Source organism: Schistocerca gregaria, chromosome 1 (genome assembly GCF_023897955.1).
Source record: "Schistocerca gregaria isolate iqSchGreg1 chromosome 1, iqSchGreg1.2, whole genome shotgun sequence".
NCBI classification, from domain to species: Eukaryota; Metazoa; Arthropoda; class Insecta; order Orthoptera; family Acrididae; genus Schistocerca; species Schistocerca gregaria.
In genome coordinates, this window is record NC_064920.1 from 606,218,075 (window position 1) to 606,236,169 (window position 18,095).

The window sequence follows — 18,095 nt, forward strand, 5'->3', positions numbered from 1 at the left end:
ATGTAGTCAGGGCCATTCTTTCGTAGGGATTTTTGGAAGTCAAATTGCGTTGCGCCAAAAATATTGTATTTCAGTTTAAGCAGAGTCTTGTATAATTTTTCAAAGGGGACGTTTCATATTTCCTTTTTACATTCCCGTGATGCACTCTTCTTGATTTTATCACCTTCAAAGTGATTTATCTGCTTTCACTGCACGCTGTCTTTGTACCGCATACAAAGCTTTCATGCTCTTCACTCTGGGCTTAATTCCCATTTTCTCTAAAACATATTTCCTGCTTTGCACACCATCATGGAACGGCATCATAAACACCAATAGCAAGTTCATTTTTTCCCATAAAAATGGTTTTTGGCAATCCTTCCCACACATATTGGTTAAAACTTTCATTTGTGTATTGGGTACCGCCATTAAGACATTTCTTCAATAAGTTTTCATCTGCAAATGCATGTGATGATATTCTTCACCACCTGCAATACTGTGCAAAGGGGTGTGGCGCTGCATTCGGCACACTTAAGAACAAATAACGTGGCTTACAATTTCTCAAATATATATGTTTTATACCTCAAACTATTCAGAAAGATGTGCGCTACAAAACAGGTATATTGCTGGAAAATCGATTTGCTTTTAAATTTTTGGCGTCCTATCCCCCTTAAAGATGTCTTCAAATGTGTGTGTGAGAGTTCTCAAGGGACGAAAATTCAGAAGTCATCGGTCCCTAGGCCTACACACTACTTAAACTAACCTATGCTAAGAACAACACACACACCCATGCCCGAGGGAGGATTCGAACCTCCGGGGGGAGGGTCCGCGCAGTCAGTGACATGGCGCCTCTAACCGCGCAGCCACTCCGCGCGCCTAAAATGTCTTTGGGGATGTTAACTGTATACTCGTTTACTTTGGTATACAAGTCTGAAAAGTATCTCCACAGAATAACGACGTAGGATGTTTAGTTTATTGTCAGTTGTTTAAATATTTGATGTGTTTTGGTAGTATCGCTGATTATTTTTTATAAAATATATCAGAAAAGCTGTATTAAAGTTACCTATATGGACGGGATAAAGGAAGGCGAGATTTTGGTGAAGTTACTCATCGCTTTGGTGCGTCTACTATGAGCAAAACAAGAAGTTCATGAATATGTTGAAAATGACTTGTGACCTGGACGCCAAACCGCTTTGTTAACCGATGACACCTTGGAAAAGGTGAAAGAGTTGGTTATTGATCTACGAACGCTAGCTGAATCACAGAGAAGTCGTTGACGATGCTAGCACATAAGCTGGCTAATGCCATGAAATATTTTCGGATGTTTTACGTGTGCAACGTGTGACAGAAAACTTTGTTCAAAATTTTCGGATAATAAAGATGTGAATGGGAGTTAGTAACGAGTCAGTGACAATGTAGAACTACTGAAACATGTTGAACAGGTGATTAAACTTAAGTTTAAGGATGTGATGTCGAAACTATGGCTCAGTTGTTGTACTGGAAACATTCTGGATCACCACGATGGAAAAACCTGAAGTGCTGTCACATATTAAGGTTTTTATCACTGTGTTCTTAGATTTTAACAAGCATAGTACATCATGAGCTCTGACTGCAAGGTCGAGCGATTAATAAGCTGTATTGCGGACAAGTACTACGGCATTTGCGAGAAGCAATCTGAATAATTCGCGTCTTTTGCACCACAATAATGCAACTGCTCACAATTAGTTCATTAATTTTACTATGCTGCATTTCGGAACTTTTGGAACGATGTTTTATGGCTGTAAGGTGATTTTCAAAGTATTGTTATTTATGATTTCCGATTAGATTTTGGTTTCTCTGTATCACGCCAAATTTTTTACAAATCACATATGAAATTTTAGCTAATATCACTTCTTTTTGAAATGTAAATTTTTTAATGGCATTAAAATAAATCATTTTTTAATCTTGTTTAGAATCACTACACACCGCATTAAAGTAAGTAATGGTATATGTGAAAATAATCATTACAAAAACGGAGCACAACCATTAGAATTTAATTTCTCTTCTCTGATTTCATTGAATCAGGTTCTTTCTCAATTGGAGAAAACATCTTTTCTGTGTCTGTTCCCTCAAACAGTGCTATCTCTCCTTAACACAAAACATTAGTCAGCCATTACATTTGCATTGCCTCTTCCGTAGTATCTCTTTTCCCTCTTCTTTATTTCCTCGTGGAACCATCCTTATTGTTCTTCACTCACGCTGTCTACTTCTATAAAGAATTTTATTAATTCTTTTTCTGTGTCCCTGTATAAGGATAATGATACTCCGGTTAGTCCAAGATGTTTTCTTTTCAATTTTAATCCAAACAGTTCGGTAGTATCTTCTGTCAGAAAATAAATAATTATGTCGTTCCCTATCATCATGAATGGTATGGAGAGAATTATGATGCGTAACAGGTCGTAAGGCCAAAGAAATGTTCCGATACAGTGTCGTTAGAATTAAACTTTCGCTTCTTAAGCCAGTGTATATGAAAAACTGTTTACTGTGTGGATACTCAAATTGTATAGGAATGATGTTCAGCAGGCCGAAGTGGCCGAGCGGTTCTAGGCGCTACAGTCTGGAACCGCGCTACCGCTACGGTCGCAGATTCGAATCCTGCCTCAGGCATGGATGTGTGTGATGTCCTTAGTTAGGTTTAAGTAGTTCTAAGTTCTAGGGGACTAATAACCTCAGACGTTAAGTCCCACAGTGCTCAGAGCCATTTGAACCAATGTTGTTCAGAATGTGCACTGCAGGATTTGCTTTGTTATTAGCGTTAGTGTTATGACCTGCCGTTAGTTGCCGGTACTGATGTGGCGACGTGGGGTTGAAACACAAGCATGTGTGCATTACACTTGCGGACAGTCAACATGGGTCTGCAGAAGGTGAGCAGGGCTTTACTTTAAAGCTGTTTTATCAAAACAGCGACAACGGTGATGCTGCTCATCACAAGTATCAGCTTGCTGAAGAGTATGACTCGGGAGTTTGAATTAACTAGGGGTTTGGGAGCTGCTCCTAGCAGGGGTCGACGGTCAATAGCGCTACAAATTATTGAAGCAGCTACTATTACGATGGGTGAGAGAGTGCTGGACGCTATGTGCGATCTTCAAGTAGTGTACGAGATGTGTCACGTTTGCTAAAATTTGCACGGTCCTACGTTCGAAAACAGCTAAGAACATGCTGTGAAATGGTATCGCTAGCGCTGTTCCAGGCTGTTCCCAATGCTGATGGTCGTCACACTAAGCACTGTTTGTAACCTGAAAGGTAAACATGACATGCGAGTAACAACTGTTACTTTCGCATGTGGAAATTAAAATATGTTTCGTTATTGCTCATTCGTTATTTCTCTTCCGCATGCCTATACAAAAGTTTCCACACAGTTCCGTTGCCTGAGTATCACTGGTTCTTCACGGGGACAGTCTCAAGTACCGAAAGTTGAATTATAAACACCCTGTATTTAATTCCTTCCTGTTTTCTGCATTATAACCTTCAGCGATATACGTAAAAAGTAACAATCATATACATAATTTTGCGACTCCCTCAGAACCACGGCAATATGTTTCGCATTTTCCCACAGACTAAGTCCCTTGGCACGTACGCGGCATACCTTGTGCGCTGTCCGGCTTGATCACCCTCTCCGTACATAGTAACAAACGTAACAAAATAGTTTGGGTTTTTCAAACACTTGCGGAAACTCATTTCGAAAGAGCCGCAAAACTACATTTAACAGCACAGATATGACCTCACAGCACTATGACCAATTACTCCATCATAGTAAAATAGAACTTTCCTTTCCAGCAATAAAATATTTCTCCACAGAACTTATGATTAAATGAAACACGAGTTTACATTATTTGTAAAAAAAATTCACTTGACAGATAAAAGCTAATAACAGATCTGAAATCAGTGCAACAAAGTACTTCAGGATCACCGAAAATTATACAGACATCAAAACCCATGTTGCCATGTTGTTTGATACGCCAAACTGCATATCTTCCATGGCTCCATTTGATTTTTTTAAAGTTCTCTAAGGCAAAGAAAACTTCGGAGGCTCGTCGTTTTACAACCATAGATAAGATTAAAAACGCAACTTTGTAAGAGATCAAATCTGTCCCCAAGATCGGGTTCAAGACGTGTTTCGGGCATTGAAAAACCACTGGCTTAAGTATACATCACCTAAAGGCGACTATTTTGAAACAGATCATGTTGACATAAACAAATAATAAAATTATTTCCTGAAAACAGAAATTCCTTTTTAATTTTATAACGCATCTGAATATGCGGTAAATGTGTCAGGAATCTTAGAAGGAACAACTCACCATAATAAATGGTTTCTGTCCACCAGAAAAACGTTAGATAAAGTTTTTGAACGAAGACGGGGAGGACATCGAAAACATGTCCGTAGAAATCATATTCACGGCTGAAGTCTCGGTAACAGTACTTGTCCACCCATTAGTATCACCGATATATTCGGGCACCGATGTCTGCACTAAAGAAATCAACACTGAGCTTCTGACAGCACGTGTTTAACTTGAGTACTGCTGAGAACGTCCTAGCGGTCACTCACTGTCCGAAGATCTGCAAATCGTTGTCCGTCAGTGGATGACCAGGTTAGGTCAGGTTCTCCTATATTTAGATCTGTATTATATTGGTGACATGTGAAACGCACGAATTTCTGTACTAGCTCTTACATTCTTCAAACACTCGGCAAAGAAAAATATGTTAATTTCCAAACAGGTCAGACAGTAAATTAATTGTAAAAAACTGTATCTGATGGAATCGTTTCAGCACATGCATAAGTGTTCTGGAATTTTAGAATCCTGTACATCGAACGCAAGTCTATTTCCGTAATACGTCTCCTATTCACCTTGACACAGAACCTCTGTTGCTTACTATCATTACTCATACGAAAAGTTTTCGATCATACAAAATGATCACAATAAATAACGAAGCAAATTGAATGATCAGTGTTCTTGTATGACAAGTATACGAAATAAGGTTAACAGATGTGCTGTGGAAACATATATGGGTATGTAGTATGGAATGTTGATCATGTCTGGGTAGCAGTGAGCTTTGAAAGTTTCCGGACGGGGAGGACGCCGGTCCTTGTCCGATTCCGCTCGACGCATTAGCGACGTGGCGAGCCTGGGTGTGGTTTGTAGGCGGTTTCCCATATCCCACTAGATGAATACTGGTACCCACGTCCCCCCTCCGATAAAGGCTACGTAAACACTTAGAAATCATGCATGCATGTCCGATAAGACTTTGCTTCGTAACTTGGAATAACACTGGCACTGCAATACTGTATTTAGAAAACTTTCTCACACTTTCACAAAGAATTTGTTCTATATGCAGACAGTTGGAGTACACTGATTTCGTCCTGGGGATGGGGTGGGTGGAGGAGACTGACGATCTGAGGTGTTAGGCCCGCTTAAACCCATAATGAGCAGCAGCAGTGGCAGCGGGTACGCCCAGAATGAGGGAGCTCCCTTTACAATTTACCTTACAGCCAATACAGGGCATGTGATTAAACGGGCACTCATAACTGTGATCACTGCAGTGATTCCGTAGAGCCTCTCATTTAATGAGGCCCTGCTATTTTCCCACATCTAATGATAGCCAGTTCAATGATTTACGTGCGGAATAGCCGATATTACCTTCCTCTGGTAAATGCTCGAAGAGCTTTCAGCCATTACAATCTGACAGCAGGCGAAAGACAACACAGGCCTTCCCCAAAACACCACAGAAATAGAACACAAATATTAAATTTAATTGAAAATCTTTAACTTCAGGAATATAAAATACTTAAATGTGTAAAAGAATTCCCCAAAAGTACATACTGAGACTTACAATAAAATGAGCGTTAGACTTAATGACTATCAGGTTGCTGATCCACCTTTAATGTATCGGCCAAACTATGGACAGTAAAATGATTGTGCAAGAACAGACGAATTTTAGTGGTGAGGGAATAATGCTTCCTATTTTTTCTTTCTTTGGAATACACCGTCATTTGACTGTATTTTTCTTGTCGAGAGCTTAGATTTCGGTTTTCACGCCATTATAGAGTGCTAAAAAAGTTTCTATTGAACCGTCGTTAACATACATACACTCCTGGAAATTGAAATAAGAACACCGTGAATTCATTGTCCCAGGAAGGGGAAACTTTATTGACACATTCCTGGGGTCAGATACATCACATGATCACACTAACAGAACCACAGGCACATAGACACAGCCAACAGAGCATGTACACTGTCGGCACTTGTACAGTGAATATCCACCTTTCGCAACAATTCAGGCTGCTATTCTCCCATGGAGACGATCATAGAGATGCTGGATGTAGTCCTGTGGAACGGCTTGCCATGCCATTTCCACCTGGCGCCTCAGTTGGACCAGCGTTCGTGCTGGACGTGCAGACCGCGTGAGACGACGCTTCAACCAGTCCCAAACATGCTCAATGGGGGACAGATCCGGAGATCTTGCTGGCCAGGGTAGTTGACTTACACCTTCTAGAGCACGTTGGGTGGCACGGGATACATGCGGACGTACATTGTCCTGTTGGAACAGCAAGTTCCCCTGCCGGTCTACAAATGGTAGAACAAAGGGTTCGATGAGGGTTTGGATGTACCTTGCACTATTCAGTGTCCCCTCGACGATCACCAGAGGTGTACGGCCAGTGTAGGAGATCGCTCCCCACACCATGATGCCGGGTGTTGGCCCTGTGTGCCTCGGTCGTATGCAGTCCTGATTGTGGCGCTCACCTGCACGGCGCCAAACACGCATACGACCATCATTGGCACCAAGGCAGAAGCGACTCTCATCGCTGAAGACGACACGTCTCCATTCATCCCTCCATTCACGCCTGTCGCGACACCACAGGGACGTGAGCGGAAGACGGCCTAACGGTGTGCGGGACCGTAGCCCAGCTTCATGGAGACGGTTGCGAATGGTCCTCGCCGATACCCCAGGAGCAACAGTGTCCCTAATTTGCTGGGAAGTGGCGGTGCGGTCCCCTGCGGCACTGCGTAGGATCCTACGGTCTTGGCGTGCATCCGTGCGTCGCTGCGGTCCGGTCCCAGGTCGACGGGCACGTGCACCTTCCGCCGACCACTGGCGACAACATCGATGTACTGTGGAGACCTCACGCCCCACGTGTTGAGCAATTCGGCGGTACGTCCACCCGGCCTCCCGCATGCCCACTACACGCCCTCGCTCAAAATCCGTCAACTGCACATACGGTTCACGTCCACGCTGTCGCGGCATGCTACCAGTGTTAAAGACTGCGATGGAGCTCCGTATGCCACGGCAAACTGGCTGACACTGACGGCGGCGGTGCACAAATGCTGCGCAGCTAGCGCCATTCGACAGCCAACACCGCGGTTCCTGGTGTGTCTGCTGTGCCGTGCGTGTGATCATTGCTTGTACAGCCCTCTCGCAGTGTCCGGAGCAAGTATGGTGTGTCTGACACACCAGTGTCAATGTGTTCTTTTTTCCATTTTCAGGAGTGTATATCAAAGAAAAAGCTTTGCATCATTTCGGTTCCCAGAACTCCGGAAGGTAGATTTTGACTGCGGATATGGTATCACAGACACAGTCCCTTTGACAGTTCAGAGAGATCACTAAATCCGCCCCAATATGTACACAATCATGCATGAGCAGCGCTTATTTTTCTGAAGAGGTCCGCCAACTGATCAGTTCCAGTCATTCTACCGGCAAGGAGATACACAGCTCGTGTTGTCTGTAGTTCAACCATGCCTAGACGGTCAATACTGCGGTTCGATCTAGTCCGCGTTGTTACTTCGTGCCAGGAAGTGTCCAGGCGTCTCGGAGTGAACCAAAGGGATGTTGTTCGAACATGGAGGAGATACAGAGAGACAGGAACTGTCAACGACATGCCTCGCTCAGGCTGCCTAGGGGCTACTACCGCAGTGGAAGACCGCTACCAACTCAGGAACCCAGACAAGAACGCCACCATGTTGAATAATGCTTTTCGTGAAGCCAAAGGACGTCATGTTACGACTCAAACTGTGCGCAGTAGGCTGCATGATGCGCAACTTCACTTCCGACGTCCATGGCGAGGTCCATCTTTGCAACCACGACACCATACAGCGCGGTACAGATGGGCCCAGCAGCAAGCCGAATGGACTGCCCAGGAATGGTATCACGTTCTCTTCCCCGATGAGTGTCGCATATGCCTTCAACCAGAAAATAGTCGGAGACGTGTTTGGAGGCACTCGGTCAGGCTGAACGCCATAGACACACTGTCCAGCGATTGCAGCAAAATGGAGGTTCCCTGCTGTTTTAGGGTGGCATCATTTCGGCCGACGTACGCCGCTGGTGGTCGTGGAAGGCGCCCTAACCGCTCTACGATATCTGAATGCCATCCTCCGACCGATAGTGCAACCAGTTCGGCAGCATATTGGCAAATCAGTCGCCTTCATGGACGACAGCTCGCTCCCCTATCGTGCACCTCTCGTGAATGACTTCCTTCAGGATAACGACATCGCTCGACTAAAGTGACCAGCATATTCTCCAGACATGAACGATATCGAAAATGTCTGGGATATATTGAAAAGGGCTGTTTATGGACGACGTGAGCCACCAACCACTCTGAGAGATCTACGCCGAATCGCCGTTGACGAGTGGGACAATCTCGACCAACAGTGCCTTGATGAACTTGTGGATATTATGCCACGATGAATACAGGCATACATCAATGTAAGAGGACGTGCTGTGGGTGTTAGAGGTACGGTGTGTGTAACAATCAGGACCACCACCTGTGAAGGTCTCGCTGTACGGTGATACAACATGCAATGTGTAGTTTTCATGAGCAATAAAAAGGGCCCAAATGATGTTTCTGTTGATCTCTGTTCAAATTTTATGTACAGGTTTCGGAACTCTCTGAACCGAGGTGTTGCAAAACTTTTTGGTTCAAATGGCTCTGAGCACTATGGGATTTAACTTATGAGGTCATCAGTCCCCTAGAACTTAGAACTACTTAAACCTAACTAACCTAAGGACATCACATACATCCATGCACGAGGCAGAATTGGAACCTGCGACTGTAGCTGTCGCGCGGTTCCAGTCTGTAGCGCCTAGAACCGCTCGGCCATCCCGGCCGGCCATTTTTTTTTATGTGTGTATTAACGTCTGCCAAATGTAGAGCTCACCATGGTTCTTGTATTACATGAAGTCAATCATGGACGATGCAGGTTGCCAAGTGCATCAACTAAAGCATCAGAGAACTCACTGAAACGAACTGTATCTTAAGGCTTCATCATCTGTAAAATACAGTATGGCCTCAACTCTTCAGCGGACGAAGGCTTGGTCCCTGAAGTAAACACCAATGTTCCAAAGAAAGTGAGCGGTTGACCATAGCACCTTGGCACTATTCCAAGCACGGCACCATGCAGCAGCCAATTCCCCGCCGGCGTGTAGCGTACGGCCCCATGAGCAGACAGCGTAGGTGCGAGCCTTGTACGCTCTGAAACATCCCTCACGTTGCTGTAAAAACCCCGCACAGAGGACGCACGAGAAGCCATAAATAAGCAATGCAACGAAAGAGGTTTAATAAGAATCAGAAACGCTATGAGCGTCAATTCTTCACCTCCTCCCCCCCTCTACCCTCTATAAGAGGAAATAGCAACAAGTATTAATCTACAGTTCAGCATCCTGCTTTCTAGAACTAATTTTAACTAACTTAAATGAGCTCTAATTTTTTTTTTTTTTTTTTTTTTTTTTTTTTTTTTTTTTTTTTTTTTTAGCTCGGTTCTGGACCAGGAAACTGACGGGGAGTACACCTTCATGACCATGCATGTCCTCCGAACGGAAGGAGAATCCTCGCAGTAACTTTATGCTCGGCTTAATATGTGCTTAAATCTTAATTAGGAAATCAAAATCACCCATCTCTGGCGAGGCAGGTTGCCTGCCATGTTGTAGCAGGTGACCATGCTCAAGTGTGCAAGGCGAATGTTGTTCCTAGCAGCTTCCCAGTTTTCCTTGCCTACCTTAGGATTAATATCCTCAGTGTGGAAGTCGTTTATTGACCACAAATTTGATACCGGCGAGTTAACTGGAAATGAAAACATCAGCTTGGCAAGTGTAGCGTTGTGGGTTTCACGCAGAGCTGTGGTACATAGCAGTATTAAAACAACAGCTCCTGAAGTCCCTGGACAAAAAAGGCCGGGCCCTTATTGATTACTAAAACCTTAGGTGCACAAAACACAAGAAAGTATTGTAGCCACATGCTAAACGGTTAGCCAACTTGTCATGGATTTACTCAGAAGCAACCAAACTAAATGACTAAATGCGACAACTACCAGAAATGTGTACCAGTTACCACCTTTAGGGCGAGGTAGGAGCTTTAAATAGTCAATAAACAGCTTATCCTTGGGATTTTCTGCTGGATTGGAATGTAAATCCCCCCTCCAAATATTAGAATTACCCTCAGCCATTTCACATTTCTGGCACTGAATGTCGTTACCGACATGGTTAAAGTGTGTATGAATCCTAAGGACTTGTGACAGCGAAGCCTCACCAACTTACAACAGTTCGTTATTCACATTGGCTTAACTCATCTACGCGACCATTTGCGGTTAACTTGCATGTCCGCAGTTCATACTGCAAGTGACCCTTCATTAGGTACGATATTTCCAGGACAGGGTACTAATGGGGCATATGCGTAGTGAGGAAACCTGCCAATAGACGAGCTATGACGACGGTGGATGTGGGGCGGGGGGGGGGGGGGGGGGGGGAAGGATTAGCGTTGTAGCCATAACATAGAAAACAGGGGTACAGAGGAAATGTTGTACCATGCTGACTTCTGTGAGTTATGAGTGGCTGGTAAAGCTCAGAGATATCACTCATGACTTGTCTTACCTGCGACGGGCACCACGCGGGGTAGCCACGCTGCTAGAGGAGCCTTGCCAAAGTTCGCGCGGCTCCCCTCGAGTCCTCCCTTGGACATGGATGTGTCTGTTGTCCTCAGCGTAAGTTAGTTTCAGTTAGATTAAGTAGTGTGAAAGCCTATGATGATGATGATGTTTGGCTTGTAGGGCGCTCAACTGCGCGGTTATCAGCGCCCGTACACATTCTCAACCTTTGCTCAGTTCAATCTCGCCACTTTCATGAATGATGAGGACAACACGAACACCCAGTCACCTCGAGGCAGGTGGAAAATACAAGTCATATTCAAGAGATAAAATAAAAGTTGTATTCCAGTAAAATATCTTCCACGCCATTGTGCTGTCTGGTGCACCAACTGTATGCTGAACATTTGAATTAAAAAGTCTTGGTTGCAATTTATTTATTTTATTAACGGCACGTTTTACTTCCCTCACTAACAAAACAAGCAAAAATTAGAGTGCGGTTTTTACAATAGTCTAAGAACTGAACAACGTCTTCATGTGAGACTGAAGCACGCGTAGTCGGATCAACATGCCGAGACCTTTCCTTTTCGCAGTATTTATTTCTGTCTCTAAAATGTTCTGAAAGGAAAATATCTCTGTAGGTTCACCTGATTTAACGTGTGGTTCATTTTAAAACAAATGTTTGGATTCTCATCAATGTACAAGAATTTAACAGAGACCTTACCAACAATTTCTGTAGTAAACAGCAACAGCCGATACTTTGGGCGTTACAGACGTTTGTGAAGCTGACAAACTGCACCTGTCTGTGAGTGCTCACTAGTTCTATTTTTTTACCTTGTACGTTTTTAATTTTAGCTTTGTATTCTATTTTTGTAGTATTTTTTGAAACAGGGTGATGGCGCCTGAGGGGCTAAATCAGCAAAGTGTGGTAAATGCCTTCAGTGTGAAGAAGGTAATTATGAATAAATAACTATCGGAAATGACGATCATGGTGACTTACCGTGACGAAACTTGCGTGCCTGCGTCCTGAATCCCCGCAATCGGAACGGACGACACAGCGTGAGTAGTGAAGGACTGAAATGTAGTGAGACGAAAGGAAAGCAGAGCAGAGGTGTCGGCCGTGGGCGGCACGTATGACGCCGAGCTCCGGCCGGCAGGTGCTATCGATCTAGGCCGGGCCACGCCGCGTATCGTGTGCGCGTCCTCGGTCGCCGTTTCCTGTGTCCGCTGATACCGGTACACCCCATTACGCAACGTTTCCTGGTCACCAGTGCGCGTGGTAAACAGGCTGCAGGGGGCAATGTCCAACGCGGCAGCTCATCTGCGGCTGCACTCACCACCTACAAATGCGCATGAACTGGCTCACTTTCCTCAACAGATTTCAGTCTGTCAGGTGTGCATAGTCCCTTCTTTTTGAGTCTTCTGACTGATTTCACGCCGACGGCCTCGAATTCCTCTCGTGTGCCAAAATTTTCATTTCAAACTAGCACTTACAAACTACGTTCTCTATTATTTTCTGGCTGTATTCCAATCTCTGTCTTCCTTTGCAGTTTTTACTCTCTACGTCTCCCTCTAGTGCCGTAGAGCTTATTCTCTATGACTTAACAGATGTCCTATAATCATGCCCCTTCTTCTTGCCAAGGTCTTCCAAATATTCCTTTCCGTCTCCGATTCTGTGGGGAACCTCCTCATCCCTTACCTTATCAATCCATCTAATTTTCAAATTTCTTCTGTGGGACCACATCTCAAGTGCTTCACTCGTCTTCTGTCTGGTTTACTCACAGTCGCTGTTTCACTCCCACACAATTCTGCAATCCAAACGTATGTTCTTATAAATTTCTTCCTCAAATTAAAGCCTATGTTTTGTGCTGGCAGACTTCTCTTGGGTACGATTGCCATTTCCTCCAGAGTTAGCCTAAGTTTTATTCCTGTTTACTCCACCCGTCATGGGTTATTTTATTGCCTAAGAAACAGAATTCCTTAACTTGACATACATCACGACTATCAGTCATGATGTTAATTTTTTCGCTGATCTCACTTCTGGTACTTCTCTTTAGTTTCGTCTTTCTTCGATTTGTTGTCATTCCATATTTTGTACTCGTTAGACTGTTCACTCTATTCAGCAGGTCCTGTAATTCCTCTTCAGCCGGCCGCGGTGGTCTCGCGGTTCTAGGCGCTCAGTTCGGAACCGCGCGACTGCTGCGGTCGAAGGTTCGAATCCTGCCTCGAGCATGGATGTGTATGATGTCCTTAGGTTAGTTAGGTTTAAGTAGTTCTAAGTTCTAGGGGACTGATGACCACAGATGTTAAGTCCCATAGTGCTCAGAGCCATTTGAACCATTTAGAATTTTTCTTCACTTTCACTGGGGATAGCCAAGCCATATGCCAATCTCATCATTGATATACTTTTTAACCCCACTCTTGGACCTTCTATTTCCCTCACAGCTTCTTCGACATATTGACTGAACAGACTACATCCCTGTCTTACACCCTTTAACACGTTCCTGTTTTTCCACTGTCATATCAAAAAAATTATAACTAGGTCAGTATTAAAGACAGAGAATCATAGTTTCTAGGAAACGCTTTAAACTAAACTAAACCTCTCCCCCACAGGCCTTTAAGATCCAAAGGTACCGACTGGCCGCCGTGTCATCCTAAGCCAACAGGCGTCACTGGATGCGGATAAGACGGGGCATGTGGTCACCACACCGCTCCCCCAGCCGAATGTCAGTTTCCGAGACCGGAACCGCTACTTCTCAATCAAGTAGCTCCTCAGTTTGCCTCACAAGGGCTGAGTGCACCATGCTTGTCAACAGCGCTCGGCAGACCGGATGGACACCCAACCAAGTGCTAGCCCAGCCCGACAGTGCTTAACTTCGGTGATTTGTCGGGAACCGGTGTTACCACTGCGGCAAGACCGTTGGCAGTAAAGGGCTTAGCAGCTCTCAAATTTTTTTTTTCTGTTGCGCCAGAATTTCTAGCAGCACTGAATTCATCGCTCGTAGAGATCAAGGCGGTATTCCAACTCTGTATTCGCAAGATAGTGAAGGCGTCTTGCGTCGTTATTAGTCACATCTTAAACTCGAGTACTGCCCAAGTACAGGTTAGAATAGTAGCATCAACAATTCTGATTACTTCCCTGGATCGTGCAGGAGTGGCAACAACTTCATTGAATAATCCTGTGTACACGGTATCCATGACGTAACGCTTTAAAAAGAAATTTAATGGCCCGCGCGGTTGGTCCATGGGCTTTGACTATCATGATCCATCCACCTCTTAGAAAACTGGTTTTTCAGCACATCCCGCACGTTCAATATACATTGTGAAAATGCACTACATTGCTGTAAGATGGTGGCCAGGTGAATCTCTCCAGTCTGTGGAGGAAGAACTGTTGAAACATGTCCAAGTAAACATTACTTATTATGGTTTTGTCTGAGTAGAAAAATAGGCGTCACCTAACATTAAGCTTCGGGCTGTCACGGAAGATTCCACGCGTGTTGTGTGGGTTTCCAGAGGCCTGGATCCTAACGCTGTAGCGATTCACATGCCCAGGACAGTGGAATGTTTCTTTCTCTGAAGAAAGGCATTTTATCGTATAGCCACTGCTGGCGGATTGCAGAGAACAATCGTGTGGCTGCAGTTTTTGGGCCGTGTCCACACTGAATTCACGTGATGCTCGACGAATTGACTTCTGTTTTTTTTAATGTTATTTTACGGTGGTACCTGCCCATTGTGGCATCGATAATTTTGAAGTACCGTCACCATAGACATGGATTCTGCATACCAGATGGCACACTGCGCATTCTTCTGGTCTATCATCATTATGTAGCATTTCACTTTAAGTCTGCAACGAAGGAAAAAAACTTTGGAAGCTGTTAAACGGTAACTTTGATTCTCTGTCTCCAATACAAGTTAACGTGAGCATTGTCTATGTTCAACGTGCAATAACCACTCACAGACAGCAGGTGGCAGTGGAGGATATATGAGGCTCGTACGGGGGCTGTAGAAAAACAGTTAAGTTGTTCCTTTAATACCCAAACAGAACGATTTATATGACATAAAAAACCGCATGACCATTGGCTTTGTAGCCAATGGTGGAACCATTTTCGAAACGGCTAAGTGTTCGAAGTGTTCGCGTGACATACCGTACATGGGTCGAGGCCGGAGAGCGAACGTTACGGTCTGCGTGGCATTCCCTGACCTCGTCATTCTGGGAGGCACAGAGGTCGTATGTGAACGAAGTATGTTAGCGGCAAGAAACAATCAATGCCGCCTCTGCGCGATAACAATGGAGACACTATCGAAGACAGTGCTGCCAAAGCAGATTTACTAAACACAGCCTTCCGAAATTCCTTCACAAAAGAAGACGAAGTAAATATTCCAGAATTCGAATCTAGAACAGCTGCCAACATAAGTAATGTAGAAGTAAATATCCTCGGAGTAGTGAAGCAACTCAATTCACTTAATAAAAGCAAGTCTTCTGGTCTAGACTGTATACCAATTAGGTTCCTTTCAGAGCATGCTGATGCAGTAGCTCTATACTTAACAATCACATACAGCCGTTCGCTCGACGAAAGATCCGTACCCAAAGACTGGAAAGTTGCACAGGACACACCACTATTCAAGAAAGGTAGTAGGAGTAATCCACTAAACTACAGGCCCATATCGTTAACGTCGATATGCAGCAGGATTTTAGAACATATATTGTGTTCGAACATTATGAATTACCTCGAAGTAAATGGTCTATTGACACACAGTCAACATGGGTTTAGAAAACATCGTTCCTGTAAAACACAACTAACTCTTTATTCACATGAAGTGCTGAGTGGTATTGACAAGGGATTTCAGATCGATTCCGTATTCCTGAAATGCCGGGAGGCTTTTCACTCTGTACCACACAAGCGGCTCGTTGTAAAATTGCGTGCTTATGGAATATCGTCTCAGTTATGTGACTGGATTTGCGATTTCCTGTTCGAGAGGTCACAGTACGTAGTAATTGACGGAAAGTCATCGAGTAAAACAGAAGTGATTTCAGGCGTTCCCCATGGTAGTGTTATAGGCCCTTTGCTGTTCCTTATCTATATAAACGATTTCGGAGACAATCTGAGTAGCAGTCTTCGATTGTTTGCAGATGACGCTGTCGATTATCGACTAATAGAGCCATCAGAAGATCAAAGCAGACTGCAAAACGAATTAGAAAAAATATCTGAATAGTGCGAAAAGTGGCAGTTGACCCTAAATAACAAAGAGTGTCAGGTCATCCACATGAGTGCGAAAAGGAACTCGTTCAACTTCGGTTACATGATAAATCAGTCTAATCTAAATGCCGTAAATTCAACTAAATAACTAGATAATACAATTACGGCCAACTTAAATTGGAAAGAACACACAGAAAATGTGGGGGATGCTAACCAAAGACTGCGTTTTATTGGCACGACACTTAAAAAATGTAACAGACTAAGTAGACTTCCTCCACTATGCTTGTCCGTCGTCGTTTAGAATACTGCTGCGAAGTGTGAAATCTTTACCAGGTAGGACTGACGGAATACATCGAAAAAGTTCAAAGAAAGGCAGCTCGTTTTGTATTATTGCGAAATATGGGAGAGAGTGTCACAGATATTATACAGGATTTGGGCTGGAAATCATTAAAAGAAAGGCGTTTTTCCTTGTGACGGAATCTTCTTACGAAATTCTAATCACCAACTTTCTCCTCCGAATGCGAAAATATTTGGTTGACAACGACAAACATAGGGTGGAACGATCACCACGATACAATAAGGGAAATCAGAGCTCGTACGGAAAGATATAGATGTTCATTCTTTCCGCGCGCTATGCGAGATTGGAATAATGGATAATTGTGAAGGTGGATCGATGAACCCTCTGTCAGGCACTTAAATGTGATTTTCAGAGTATCCATGTAGATGTAGATGTAGATGTAACAACACAAGCGTGCACGTATTCTTGGGCACCTATACATGCTTTTGACTTTAACTCTGCATGGCGGCACCTACCAGCAGGAAAATGCAATACGTTACTCAGCTTGCAGTGTAGGGGCTGGTTAGAAGAGCACCTGGATGAGTATACCGTATTACCCAGGCCACCAGACTCACGCTAGTTACACCGAATCAAGAATCTGTGAGATCACCTCGATCGGGCTGGAACCTCAGCCGAGAAACCTGTCACGGCTGGCCACAGCAATGAAGCTGAGATGGCTCCATAACCCGGTCGGTCTCCCTGGAACATCACTGATTCTCTTCCTGGACGTCTCGCACAAAGGCCGGCTCTGCAAAATTTGGTTATACAGGTTACTGACTGTGGTCACATCAGTGTGACTGGACAGTGTAGTTTCGAAGATATGACTTTTCGATAGCGGGACTTTAAGGCCACCCTGTATTATAACCGAAAAATTTGTCGTTTTCAAAAAAATAATTCTATTAGTTTATAAAGGAGACGCTTCATTAGCTGCATGGTAAACAGCAGTCTGCCAGCCAAAAGCCTATTAGTGGTGTTTACGTCTGCGCTTAAGAAAACGTTCGACTTCTTAAATCGCCTTTACGGAAATGGCTTCTTCTTCCTATGAAAGAGGAAGAATTCAGTGGGAGCCCTGTCAGCGGAATATAAAATTTCAAATTTTTATAGTTGAAAGATGTAGCATGTGTACCTATGTCCTAGCGCTATCGTTGAGGTGGAATACCTTCTTCGCAGTTTGCCGCGACACTTTGCATCGACGGCTTCCTACAGGAGATTTGCGTAGAGGATCCCTGCGAGGATTTGCCGCTTTCGAGCATAATCTGTTAGCACCACGCCACAGCAGTCCCAAAACCACTGAGCATCGTTTTGCAAGTCGATGGTGATCTTTTGCGAAATTTGTGCGTGATGAATCCTTGGAACCTATGACACACATCCAGCACTCGTCCTTGACGGCTACGTAGCTAAAGAAGGCGTCTAAAGTGACCTCCTGTCACAAATGCAACATTTTCATTAATGCATCCGTTGGACTGATATTCAGAATGGTTATCAGCAGTCGCAGGCCGTGGGAGGTATGGGAAACTCATTTTCACTTTTTCCACTTTCGCTTTGATTGCGATACACAATCTTCTAGCTAAAGCACCTGCACTTCCTTCGGAATCGAAATTTATTCACAGAGAACTGGCCTGCCACTTCATTCGTCTCTCACACAAGTTTGACCACGTTGGAAGTGGCTGTGCCACCAATCCTCTGTTTTATATTATG

At 44.1% G+C, this 18,095-nt stretch overlaps 1 protein-coding gene across 2 annotated transcripts in view; it reads right to left on the reverse strand.

The window, feature by feature from the left end:
* Positions 1-18,095, reverse strand: part of LOC126358533 (GTP-binding protein drn-1-like) — a 299,819-nt gene that overhangs the window by 172,052 nt on the left and 109,672 nt on the right. The window contains exon 1 of one of the 2 annotated variants that reach the window (XM_050007558.1): positions 11,863-11,938. The exons of the other annotated variant lie outside the window; for it this stretch is intronic. The gene's annotated coding sequence lies outside the window, so the exon portion shown is untranslated. Of the gene's footprint in view, positions 1-11,862; positions 11,939-18,095 lie in introns of those variants that run through there. 2 annotated transcript variants of the gene reach the window in all.